Genomic DNA, 12,399 nt, shown 5'->3' on the forward strand with positions numbered 1-12,399 from the left:
AGAACCCGGGAACAGAGAGAGAGATCCCGGCAACAGAGAGGACATCGGAGCGGGAGGGAGCGAGAGAGCGTGAGAGAGAGGAGAGGAAACACCAGCTGGAGAGAAAAAGCTGGAGAGAGAGAGAAACAGAGGCCTGAACCGCGAGACCAGAGACCGGGAGGAGCAGCCCGAACCAGGACAATAAATAAGAGGCCTGGGGAGGGTGAACCCGAGAACGCGAGGCCCAGAGACCGCAGGATCGGAGACCGGGAGGAGCGGCCCGAACCGGGAAAACAAGTAAGAGGCCTGGGGAGGGTGAACCCGAGACCGCGAGGCCCAGAGACCGCGGGAACGGAGACCGGGAGACCAGGGCAGAAAACAGCCTGGTCAGTCAAAAAACCCGGGGGCCTGAGACCGACACGACGACACGAGGAGATCCGCCCAGAGCGCGGAAAGTGAATGAGTCCGGGGCACGGAGAGTGGACGAGTTTGGAACACGGAGAGAGAGAGCGAGTCCGAGACCCGGAGAGCGAGTGAGAGAGTCGGAAGAGAAAAAAAAACAAACCGGAGAAATAAGTTTTACCTAATTCTACCTAAGTTTCATTTTAGTTAAAGTTAGTTCGGAAAAAGTTTAATTTAATTTAAATTTAGTTCGAAAAAACCTGAAAGAAGAACAACAAACCCGCGAGGAAAAGGAATAGAAACCCGAGAGAAACGATAAACTACCCGAACCAAGATCCGGTGAGAGAAAGAGAAAGATAAACCTTTAAGAACAGCTATATCAAAGATGAACCCCTGAAAAACTCCCAATTTTGGACCTAAAAGTGGGCTAAGGTGGAACACGACACAAAAAAGAGGAAAAAAAGATATCTATCTGAGACAAAAAAACAAACGACTACAATGAGCAGGGAAATGATATATCCTGAGCAATGCAAAAAAAATAAAGAAAAGGAAAAATACAAGTACACAACACTAAAAAATAACCCAGAGATCCTCTACGTTGACTATACCACACACAAAGGGACTAAGCTGAAGAACAACCTCATATTCTACACCGAATACGTCACCTCCTGGAAGGAGACTTTACAAAAACACTACACATACGTCTCCAGTGAAGGTATTGGCAGTGGAGGCAGACTGAAAATATGTAAAGATGGAAACCTAGATAAAGATGACCCCCTGCTAACCATAAGCTACTACAACAAAAATAGAAAGATCATGATACAGGGGAATGTGGATAATCTGGACTCCTTCGAAAAGGAATTCCCCCAGTTGAAAACTAAGGCAGACACAAAGAAGACCAATGGACAGGAAGCAAAAGAGAGTCGAACAGAGGATGATGAGAACCAAGTGGAGGAAGAAGAAGAGAGACCAGCAGAGGAAAACACCTCCCTGTCCATCTCCACCCCCCCCACACCTCTCAACGAAAACAAAATGATGAGAGAGAAACTGGCCAAACTAGAACTTGATTTCAACGAATACAGAGAAACACTGGCCAAGAATCTGAAGGAGGAATTCAAACAGCTAAAAACGGAACACGAGTCCACCATCCACAAGATGGCAAAGACCATAGAGGAGCAAAGAAATGAGATCAAAGAACTCCGTACTCAACTAAACAAAACGAAGGAAACCGTAGAAAGGCTCAGCAGGCAACACAAACCTCTTAAGGTCCAAAAACCTGAGGACACAAAAACAACACACACAAGGACACAGAACCCGCCAGATGCCACCCCACACGACGACACACCGAAAGCCACAAACCCCGCTCCAACCAGCCCTCAGTCGAATCATGCCCAGACTACTGCTACCCAGTCCTCACACACAGGAACACAAAAACCGACAGATACCCCCCCAAACGAGGACACACCGAAAGCCCCAAACCCCGCTCCTGCCACACAACATATCCCAGAAACCCAGCCAACAACCAGCCATCAGTCGAGTCCTGCCCAGACTACTGCTACCCAGTCTGAAAAACCAGCCCCTCAGGCGGTCCTGCTGACCGACTCCAACGGAAAGTTTCTGGACCCCCAGAGGCTGTTCCCAGGTCATCAAGTCCTGAAAAAATGGTGCAGCAACACAGAACATGCAATGAAGATCCTGAACAAAGAATCCCTTGGAAGCCCCAAATGGCTTGTGATCCACACAGGCACAAACGACCTACGCACCCTACGGGAAGGCACTGCTAGGGCGGTGAGCAGGATGGCGGAAAAGGCCAGCAAGGAATTCCCCGAGGCGCGGATCGTGATCTCCACACTACTGCCCAGAAAGGACACCCCAGCCTATATAATCCACAACACCAACAGGGAGATCGACACGAGATGTTCTGTCTTCCCCAACGTCTACCTGGCCCATCATCCAAACATCAACACAAGGGACCTCTATGACGAAATACATCTACTCAAACAGCGGATGTGGGTCTTTGCAAAAAACCTCATAAACACTGCCAAAAGACGCAGCCCTCCCACCCCCTCTACCATTGGGAGCCGTAACCCAAACAGGACCACCAATGTCCCCCACCCCCCTTTACAAAACCAACAACAGAACCGTGCTTTTATACCTGACCCAAGACCCCCCTCTAGACCACAGACTGTAGACCAAGAACTGAGAAAGATCATGACGATGCTGAACAGCCTGATAGAAAGCCGGAGAAATTATTAATATTGTTATTTATCATTATCATTATTGTTATCTTATCAGTATTATTACTACTATTAGATAGATATATGTGCATGCCTCATGAAATTTATACTAAATCATCATTTAGCATTATAGAAAATAGTGTTTCCACACTCATCCCACAAAATAGGTCCATTTTATTTCGTTTTATTGAACTATATAAATGCGTTCTTTCCACATAAGCTGCTGGAATATCCAGGGCCTCCGCTCCTCAACTTTTGGGATGAAGAGTACAGACCCTGAATTCCTAAAAGCTATAAAAGACATTGATATAATTGTGTTAACAGAAACATGGTGCCAAAAGGACATGCCGACCCACTGTCCCCCAATGTACCATGAAATTATTGTGCCTTCAGTAAAGAACATTAAGACACGCAAGGGCAGAACCTCCGGGGGAATCCTGGTGTGGTATAAAGGAGAACTGAACAAACACATCTCACCGATAAAACAGGGAAAATCACACGTATGGCTAAAATTAGATAAAAATATAGGAATAGCAAAAAACGATGTTTACTTATGTGCGATCTACATACCTCCAATAGAATCGCCATATTTTGAAGAGGAGATATTTGACACTCTCCACATGGAAATCAGCCATTTCCAGGCCCAAGGAAAGGTGCTACTATGTGGGGACCTAAATGCAAGGACAGGATGTGAACCTGACTTCATAGACCCACAGGGCAACAACCATGTGTTTGGCCAGACCCCTCTATATGTCACACCAGCCATCGCAAACCGAAACAACCTCGATTGTGAAATAAATAAAAGCGGTAGGGAGGTAGTGCAACTCTGCCGAGCCTTAGGCCTGTACATAGTTAACGGTAGGTTCAGAGGGGACTCCTTAGGGAGACTCACATATTCCTCAACTCTTGGGTCTAGTGTGGTGGATTATACAATCACTGACCTGGACCCTTGCGATATCAACGCATTCACTGTCAGGCAGCAATCCCCCCTCTCAGACCATAACCAAATAAATGTGTACCTTAAACTTTCTGCCCAAACTACAGACACAAAAAAGGAACCCAGTAAGCTACATAAAATAAACCAGACATACAGATGGGCCCCAGACAGTGGAGATAAATTCATCACAGCACTAAATTCACCTGATCTCACAAGTAAAATTTCAAAATTTAAAGAAAATCTATATGAGATCACCAGAGATGGGGTAAACATGGCCATAGAGGATATAAATATGATCTTTCATGAGGCAGCTGTAAAAGCCGACCTCGTGAAACAGAAGAGGAAGAGTCACAAAAGACAAAATAAAAATAAGAAATGGTTTGACCACGAATGCAAAAATGCCAGAAAAGACCTGAGAAAAATATCAAACCAAAAGCATCGCCAACCAAACAATCCGGACCTACGTACTAGATACAATGAAACCCTCAAAAGATATAAACACACCATTAGGAACAAAACACAAAACTATACCCACAAAATACTAGAAGAAATTGAAAACTCCACCAATCCAAAACAATTCTGGGAAATGTGGAATAACCTGAGTACAACACAATTGCAAGCATTACCAATCCAAGATGGCGACATCTGGAGAACACATTTTGAAAACCTCTACAAAGACATCCCAATAAACGAAACAAACCCAAGTCAACATCAGGTCACAGAAAAACTCCACACATTAGAAGCAACAATCAAAGACAACCAAAACCCTCTAGACTCCCCAATCACATGGAAAGAACTGGCCACAAAAACAAAATCTCTCCACCTAAAGAAAGCCTGTGGCCCAGACAACATCAAAAATGAAATGCTCAAGTTCAGCAATATGGAGATGCAGGGTGCGGTACTCAAATTATTCAACATCATATTACGTTCAGGCTGTTTTCCCGATATCTGGTGCCAAGGACTAATCTCCCCCATATATAAAAGCGGAAACAAATCAGACCCAAATAACTACCGCGGCATCTGTGTCAACAGTTGTCTAGGGAAGTTATTCTGCAGTATTCTAAATAGTAGATTACTTGATTTTCTTAACAAACATAATATCCTCAGAAAAAACCAAATAGGCTTTCTTCCAAAACACCGCACCGCCGACCATATCTATACCCTTCACACCCTCATTGAAAAACATTTACACCAAACAAAAAATGGGAAAATATTCGCCTGTTTCATCGACTTCAAGAAAGCCTTTGACTCTATATGGCACGAAGGGCTCTATTATAAACTTCTTCAATGTGGAATAGGGGGCAAAGTCTATGACCTTATTAAATCAATGTATCTGAAAAACAAATGCGGGGTCAAAATTGGAGACAAACGCACCGATTTCTTCACCCAGAGAAGAGGCGTCCGGCAGGGCTGCAATTTGAGCCCGACCCTGTTCAACATATACATAAATGAATTAGCAGACATGCTGGAGCAAAGCGAGTCACCAGGTCTCCGTCTCCTGGATGGAGAAGTGAAATCCCTGTTCTATGCGGACGACCTAGTTCTGCTGTCTCCCACAGAACAGGGACTACAGCAACAACTAGACCTACTCGACAAATACTGCCAAAATTGGGCTCTAACAGTAAATCTAAAGAAAACCAACATCATGATTTTCCAAAAAAGGCCCAGACGTCAGGAAAACAAATACCAGTTTACCCTCAGTGATATCACTATAGGACACACTATGAGCTACACCTACCTTGGTCTAACTATTACAGCATCAGGGAGCTTCAGCATAGCAGTGAATGCACTAAAAGAAAAAGCCCGAAGAGCCCTATATGCAATAAAAAGAAAATTCTACAACATCCAAATCCCAATCAAAATCTGGCTCAAAATATTTGACAGCATAATCCTGCCCATTGCACTGTACGGTAGTGAAGTATGGGGCCCGCTAAATCACCAAAGCTACACTAAATGGGAAAAACATACAATAGAAGCCCTACATGCAGAATTCTGCTGAAGCATCCTTCGCACCCAAAGAAAAACGCCAACAAATGCATGCAGAGCCGAACTAGGCAGATACCCACTGATAATAAACATCCAAAAACGAGCACTAAACTTCCTAAATCACCTCAAATCTAGCTCCCCAGACACCCTTCATTTCAAAGCCTTTCAGACCCAAGAGCTAAACCCAGAAAAGAGTCCCCTGAGTCAGCTGCTACTGAAACTAAGTACTCAGCCAGACCCTGACCAGCCCCAGACCAACACAGCCGTCCAAACACCAATCCGAGTGAACCAAATCATTAAAAAATGCAAAGAAACCTACCTGGAACATTGGAACAAAATAACCGAAAGCCAAAGCAGATTAGAATGTTACCGGGCCCTAAAAAGAGAATATAAACTGGCAGACTACCTCACGACCATCAGAGACACAAAACAGAGACAGACCCTCACCAGGTACAGACTAAGCGACCACCAACTGGAAATTGAAAAAGGCAGATACAAGAAATCCTGGAAGCCTAGAGAGAATAGAATATGCGATCAATGTCTGGCCGGCGAGGTTGAAACAGAGATGCATTTCCTCCTAAAATGCGAAAAATTCAACACATCAAGAAACATATTATTCAACAAGCTAAGCCAAACAACCCCAGATTTCAAGGAATTGGATGACCTGTCAAAATTGAGATTAGTCCTAGGAGAAGGAGACAGACCATACCTTGGGGCCAAATATGTAACAACATGTCACAACCTGAGGACTGTTTAAAATTAAGACTGCTTAAAATTATTATTGAACGTACCAAATGAAGTACAAAGACTGTTTAAAATTAATATTGTTTAAAAGTAATATTGTATGTACCCAACAAATGTCAAATCCATTGACACCTACAGAATGTTGGAAAACTGTACCTTTTTGCTATGTAAGCTTTGGCAATATGGTTCTCTGTAAACTTTCATGCCAATAAAGCATTTGAATTGGAATTGGAATTGGACAGAAAGCTGGAGAGAGAGGCAGAGAAAGCTGGAGAGAGAGAGACAGAGAAAGCTGGAGAGAGAGAGACAGAGAAAGCTGGCGAGAGAGAGATAAAGCTGGAGAGAGAGAGACAGAGAAAGCTGGAGAGAGAGAGAAAGCTGGAGAGAGAGAGAGAGAGAAAGCTGGAGAGAGAGAGAAAGCTGGAGAGAGAGAGACAGAGAAAGCTGGAGAGAGACAGAAAGCTGGAGAGAGAGAGAAAGCTGGAGAGAGACAGAAAGCTGGAGAGAGACAGAAAGCTGGAGAGAGAACAGGGATTACAGCAACAACTAGACCTACTCGACAAATACTGCCAAAATTGGGCTCTAACAGTAAATCTAAAGAAAACCAACATCATGATTTTTCAAAAAAGACCCAGATGTCAGGAAAACAAATACCAGTTTACCCTCAGTGATACCACTATAGGACACACTATGAGCTACACCTACCTTGGTCTAACTATTACAGCATCAGGGAGCTTCAGCATAGCAGTGAATGCACTAAAAGAAAAAGCCCGAAGAGCCCTATATGCAATAAAAAGAAAATTCTACAACATCCAAATCCCAATCAAAATCTGGCTCAAAATATTTGACAGCATAATCCTGCCCATTGCACTGTACGGTAGTGAAGTATGGGGCCCGCTAAATCACCAAAGCTACACTAAATGGGAAAAACACACAATAGAAGCCCTACATGCAGAATTCTGCCGAAGCATCCTTCGCACCCAAAGAAAAACGCCAACAAATGCATGCAGAGCCGAACTAGGCAGATACCCACTGATAATAAACATCCAAAAACGAGCACTAAACTTCCTAAATCACCTCAAATCTAGCTCCCCAGACACCCTTCATTTCAAAGCCTTTCAGACCCAAGAGCTAAACCCAGAAAAGAATCCCCTGAGTCAGCTGCTACTGAAACTAAGTACTCAGCCGGACCCTGACCAGCCCCAGACCAACACAGCCGTCCAAACACCAATCCGAGTGAACCAAATCATTAAAAAATGCAAAGAAACCTACCTGGAACATTGGAACAAAATAACCGAAAGCCAAAGCAGATTAGAATGTTACCAGGCCCTAAAAAGAGAACATAAACTGGCAGACTACCTCACGACCATCAGAGACACAAAACAGAGACAGACCCTCACCAGGTACAGACTAAGCGACCACCAACTGGAAATTGAAAAAGGCAGATACAAGAAATCCTGGAAGCCTAGAGAGAATAGAATATGCGATCAATGTCTGGCCGGCGAGGTTGAAACAGAGATGCATTTCCTCCTAAAATGCGAAAAATTCAACACATCAAGAAACATATTATTCAACAAGCTAAGCCAAACAACCCCAGATTTCAAGGAATTGGATGACCTGTCAAAATTGAGATTAGTCCTAGGAGAAGGAGACAGACCATACCTTGGGGCCAAATATGTAACAACATGTCACAACCTGAGGACTGTTTAAAATTAAGACTGCTTAAAATTATTATTGAACGTACCAAATGAAGTACAAAGACTGTTTAAAATTAATATTGTTTAAAAGTAATATTGTATGTACCCAACAAATGTCAAATCCATTGACACCTACAGAATGTTGGAAAACTGTACCTTTTTGCTATGTAAGCTTTGGCAATATGGTTCTCTGTAAACTTTCATGCCAATAAAGCATTTGAATTGGAATTGGAATTGGACAGAAAGCTGGAGAGAGAGGCAGAGAAAGCTGGAGAGAGAGAGACAGAGAAAGCTGGAGAGAGAGAGACAGAGAAAGCTGGCGAGAGAGAGATAAAGCTGGAGAGAGAGAGACAGAGAAAGCTGGAGAGATACAGAGAAAGCTGGAGAGAGAGAAAGAGAGAAAGCTGGCGAGAGAGAGACAGAGAAAGCTGGTGAGAGAGAGAGAGAAAGCTGGAGAGAGAGAGAGGGAGAAAGCTGGAGAGACAGAGAAAGCTGGAGAGAGAGAGAGAGAGAAAGCTGGAGAGAGAGAGAAAGCTGGAGAGAGAGAGACAGAGAAAGCTGGAGAGAGACAGAAAGCTGGAGAGAGAGAGAAAGCTGGAGAGAGACAGAAAGCTGGAGAGAGACAGAAAGCTGGAGAGAGAACAGGGATTACAGCAACAACTAGACCTACTCGACAAATACTGCCAAAATTGGGCTCTAACAGTAAATCTAAAGAAAACCAACATCATGATTTTTCAAAAAAGACCCAGATGTCAGGAAAACAAATACCAGTTTACCCTCAGTGATACCACTATAGGACACACTATGAGCTACACCTACCTTGGTCTAACTATTACAGCATCAGGGAGCTTCAGCATAGCAGTGAATGCACTAAAAGAAAAAGCCCAAAGAGCCCTATATGCAATAAAAAGAAAATTCTACAACATCCAAATCCCAATCAAAATCTGGCTCAAAATATTTGACAGCATAATCCTGCCCATTGCACTGTACGGTAGTGAAGTATAGGGCCCGCTAAATCACCAAAGCTACACTAAATGGGAAAAACACACAATAGAAGCCCTACATGCAGAATTCTGCCGAAGCATCCTTCGCTCCCGAAGAAAAACGCCAACAAATGCATGCAGAGCCGAACTAGGCAGATACCCACTGATAATAAACATCCAAAAACGAGCACTAAACTTCCTAAATCACCTCAAATCTAGCTCCCCAGACACCCTTCATTTCAAAGCCTTTCAGACCCAAGAGCTAAACCCAGAAAAGAGTCCCCTGAGTCAGCTGCTACTGAAACTAAGTACTCAGCCGGACCCTGACCAGCCCCAGACCAACACAGCCGTCCAAACACCAATCCGAGTGAACCAAATCATTAAAAAATGCAAAGAAACCTACCTGGAACATTGGAACAAAATAACCAAAAGCCAAAGCAGATTAGAATGTTACCGGGCCCTAAAAAGAGAATATAAACTGGCAGACTACCTCACGACCATCAGAGACACAAAACAGAGACAGACCCTCACCAGGTACAGACTAAGCGACCACCAACTGGAAATTGAAAAAGGCAGATACAAGAAATCTTGGCAGCCTAGAGAGAATAGAATATGCGATCAATGTCTGGCTGGCGAGGTTGAAACAGAAATGCATTTCCTCCTAAAATGCGAAAAATTCAACACATCAAGAAACATATTATTCAACAAGCTAAGCCAAACAACCCCAGATTTCAAGGAATTGGATGATCTGTCAAAACTGAGATTAGTCCTAGGAGAAGGAGACAGACCATACCTTGGGGCCAAATATGTAACAACATGTCACAACCTGAGGACTGTCTAAAATTAAGACTGTTTAAAATTAATATTGAACGTACCAAATGAAGTACAAAGACTGTTTAAAATTAATATTGTTTAAAAGTAATATTGTATGTACCCAACAAATGTGAAAACTGTACCTTTTTGCTATGTAAGCTTTGGCAATATGGTTCTCTGTAAACTTTCATGCCAATAAAGCATTTGAATTGGAATTGGAATTGGACAGAAAGCTGGAGAGAGAGACAGAGAAAGCTGGAGAGAGAGAGATAAAGCTGGAGAGAGAGAGACAGACAAAGCTGGAGAGAGACAGAGAAAGCTGGAGAGAGAGAGAGAGAGAGAGAGAGAGAGAGAGAACGCTCACGAGACAGAGACAGAGAAAGCTGGCGAGAGAGAGAGAGAAAGCTGGAGAGAGAGAGACAGAGAAAGCTGGAGAGACAGAGAGAGAGAAAGCTGGCGAGAGAGACAGAGAAAGCTGGCGAGAGAGAGGCAGAGAAAGCTAGCGAGAGAGTGACAGAAAGCTGGAGAGAGAGAGACAAAGCTGGCGAGAGAGACAGAGAAAGCTGGAGAGAGAGACAGAAAGCTGGAGAGAGAGACAGAGAAAGCTGGAGAGAGAGACAGAGAAAGCTGGCGAGGGAGACAGAGAAAGCTGGCGAGAGAGACAGAGAAAGCTGGTGAGAGAGACAGAGAAAGCTGGAGAGAGAGGCAGAGAAAGCTGGCGAGAGAGACAGAGAAAGCTGGAGAGAGAGAGAGAGAGAAAGCTGGAGAGAGAGACAGAGAAAGCTGGAGAGAGAGACAGAGAAAGCTGGAGAGAGACAGAGAAAGCTGGAGAGAGAGAGACAGAGAAAGCTGGAGAGAGAGACAGAGAAAGCTGGAGAGAGAGACAGAGAAAGCTGGAGAGAGAGAGAGAGAAAGCTGGAGAGAGAGAGACGGAGAAAGCTGGAGAGAGAGACAGAGACAGCTGGAGAGAGAGACAGAGAAAGCTGGAGAGAGAGACAGAGAAAGCTGGAGAGAGAGATAGAGAAAGCTGGAGAGAGAGACAGAGAAAGCTGGAGAGAGAGATAGAGAAAGCTGGAGAGAGAGATAGAGAAAGCTGGAGAGAGACAGAGAAAGCTGGAGAGAGAGACAGAGAAAGCTGGAGAGAGAGATAGAGAAAGCTGGAGAGAGAGACAGAGAAAGCTGGAGAGAGAGACAGAGAAAGCTGGAGAGAGAGATAGAGAAAGCTGGAGAGAGACAGAGAAAGCTGGAGAGAGAGAGAGAGAAAGCTGGAGAGAGAGACAGAGAAAGCTGGAGAGAGAGATAGAGAAAGCTGGAGAGAGACAGAGAAAGCTGGAGAGAGACAGAGAAAGCTGGCGAGAGAGACAGAGAAAGCTGGAGAGAGAGATAGAGAAAGCTGGAGAGAGACAGAGAAAGCTGGAGAGAGACAGAGAAAGCTGGAGAGAGCAATAGAGAAAGCTGGAGAGAGATAGAGAAAGCTGGAGAGAGAGACAGAGAAAGCTGGGGAGAGAGAGAGAGAAAGCTGGAGAGAGAGACAGAAAGCTGGAGAGAGAGACTGAGAAAGCTGGAGAGAGACAGAGAAAGCTGGAGAGAGAGAGACAGAAAGCTGGAGAGAGAGACAGAGAAAGCTGGAGAGAGCAATAGAGAAAGCTGGAGAGAGATAGAGAAAGCTGGAGAGAGAGACAGAGAAAGCTGGGGAGAGAGAGAGAGAAAGCTGGAGAGAGAGACAGAAAGCTGGAGAGAGAGACTGAGAAAGCTGGAGAGAGACAGAGAAAGCTGGAGAGAGAGAGACAGAAAGCTGGAGAGAGAGACAGAGAAAGCTGGAGAGAGCTCCTCTTGCTCCATGTGGGAAGTCAGGGACGCTGCCAGTGTCCCTGACGACCATGTGTGCGGGAAATGCATCCAGCTGCAGCTACTTGTAGACCGCATTGCGGCGCTCGAGCTGCGGGTGGATGGGTTGTGGAGCATGCGCGATGCTGAGAGGCTCGTGGATACCACATTTAGCGAGTTGTGCACGCCTCAGGGTAGGGCAGCACAGGGAGTGACCATCAGGCGGAGCAACAAAGGCAGGCAGGTAGTGCAGGGAACCCCTGCGGACATCCCCCTTTCAAACAGGTATACCGCTTTGGATACTGTTGAGGGGGATGACTCACCAGGGGAAGGCAGCAGTAGCCAACTTCCTGGCACTGGGGGTGCTCCTGCTGCCCAGGAGGGGGGGGAAAGAGTGGGAGAGCAATAGTGGTAGGGGATTCTATAGTAAGGGGAACAGATAGGCGTTTCTGTGGCCGCAAACGTGAATCCAGGATGGTTTGTTGCCTCCCTGGTGCCAGGGTCAAGGATGTCACTGAGCGGCTGCAGGGCATTCTGGAGGGGGAGGGTGAACAGCCAGTGGTCGTGGTCCACATTGGTACCAACGACATAGGTAAAAAGAGGGATGAGGTCCTGCATCAAGAATTTAGGGAGCTAGGTAACAGATTAAAGGGCAGGACCTCAAAGGGTGTAATCTCTGGATTACTCCCAGTGCCACGTGCTAGTAAGTATAGGAATGGGAGGATAGAGCAGATGAATGCGTGGCTAAAGAGTTGGTGTAGGGGGGAGGGTTTTACTTTCCTGGATCACTGGGC

This window comes from Somniosus microcephalus, unplaced genomic scaffold (genome assembly GCF_052327205.1).
Source record: "Somniosus microcephalus isolate GS21.2 unplaced genomic scaffold, FLI_Smic_1.0 unresolved_chr1, whole genome shotgun sequence".
In the NCBI taxonomy this organism is placed as follows: Eukaryota; Metazoa; Chordata; class Chondrichthyes; order Squaliformes; family Somniosidae; genus Somniosus; species Somniosus microcephalus.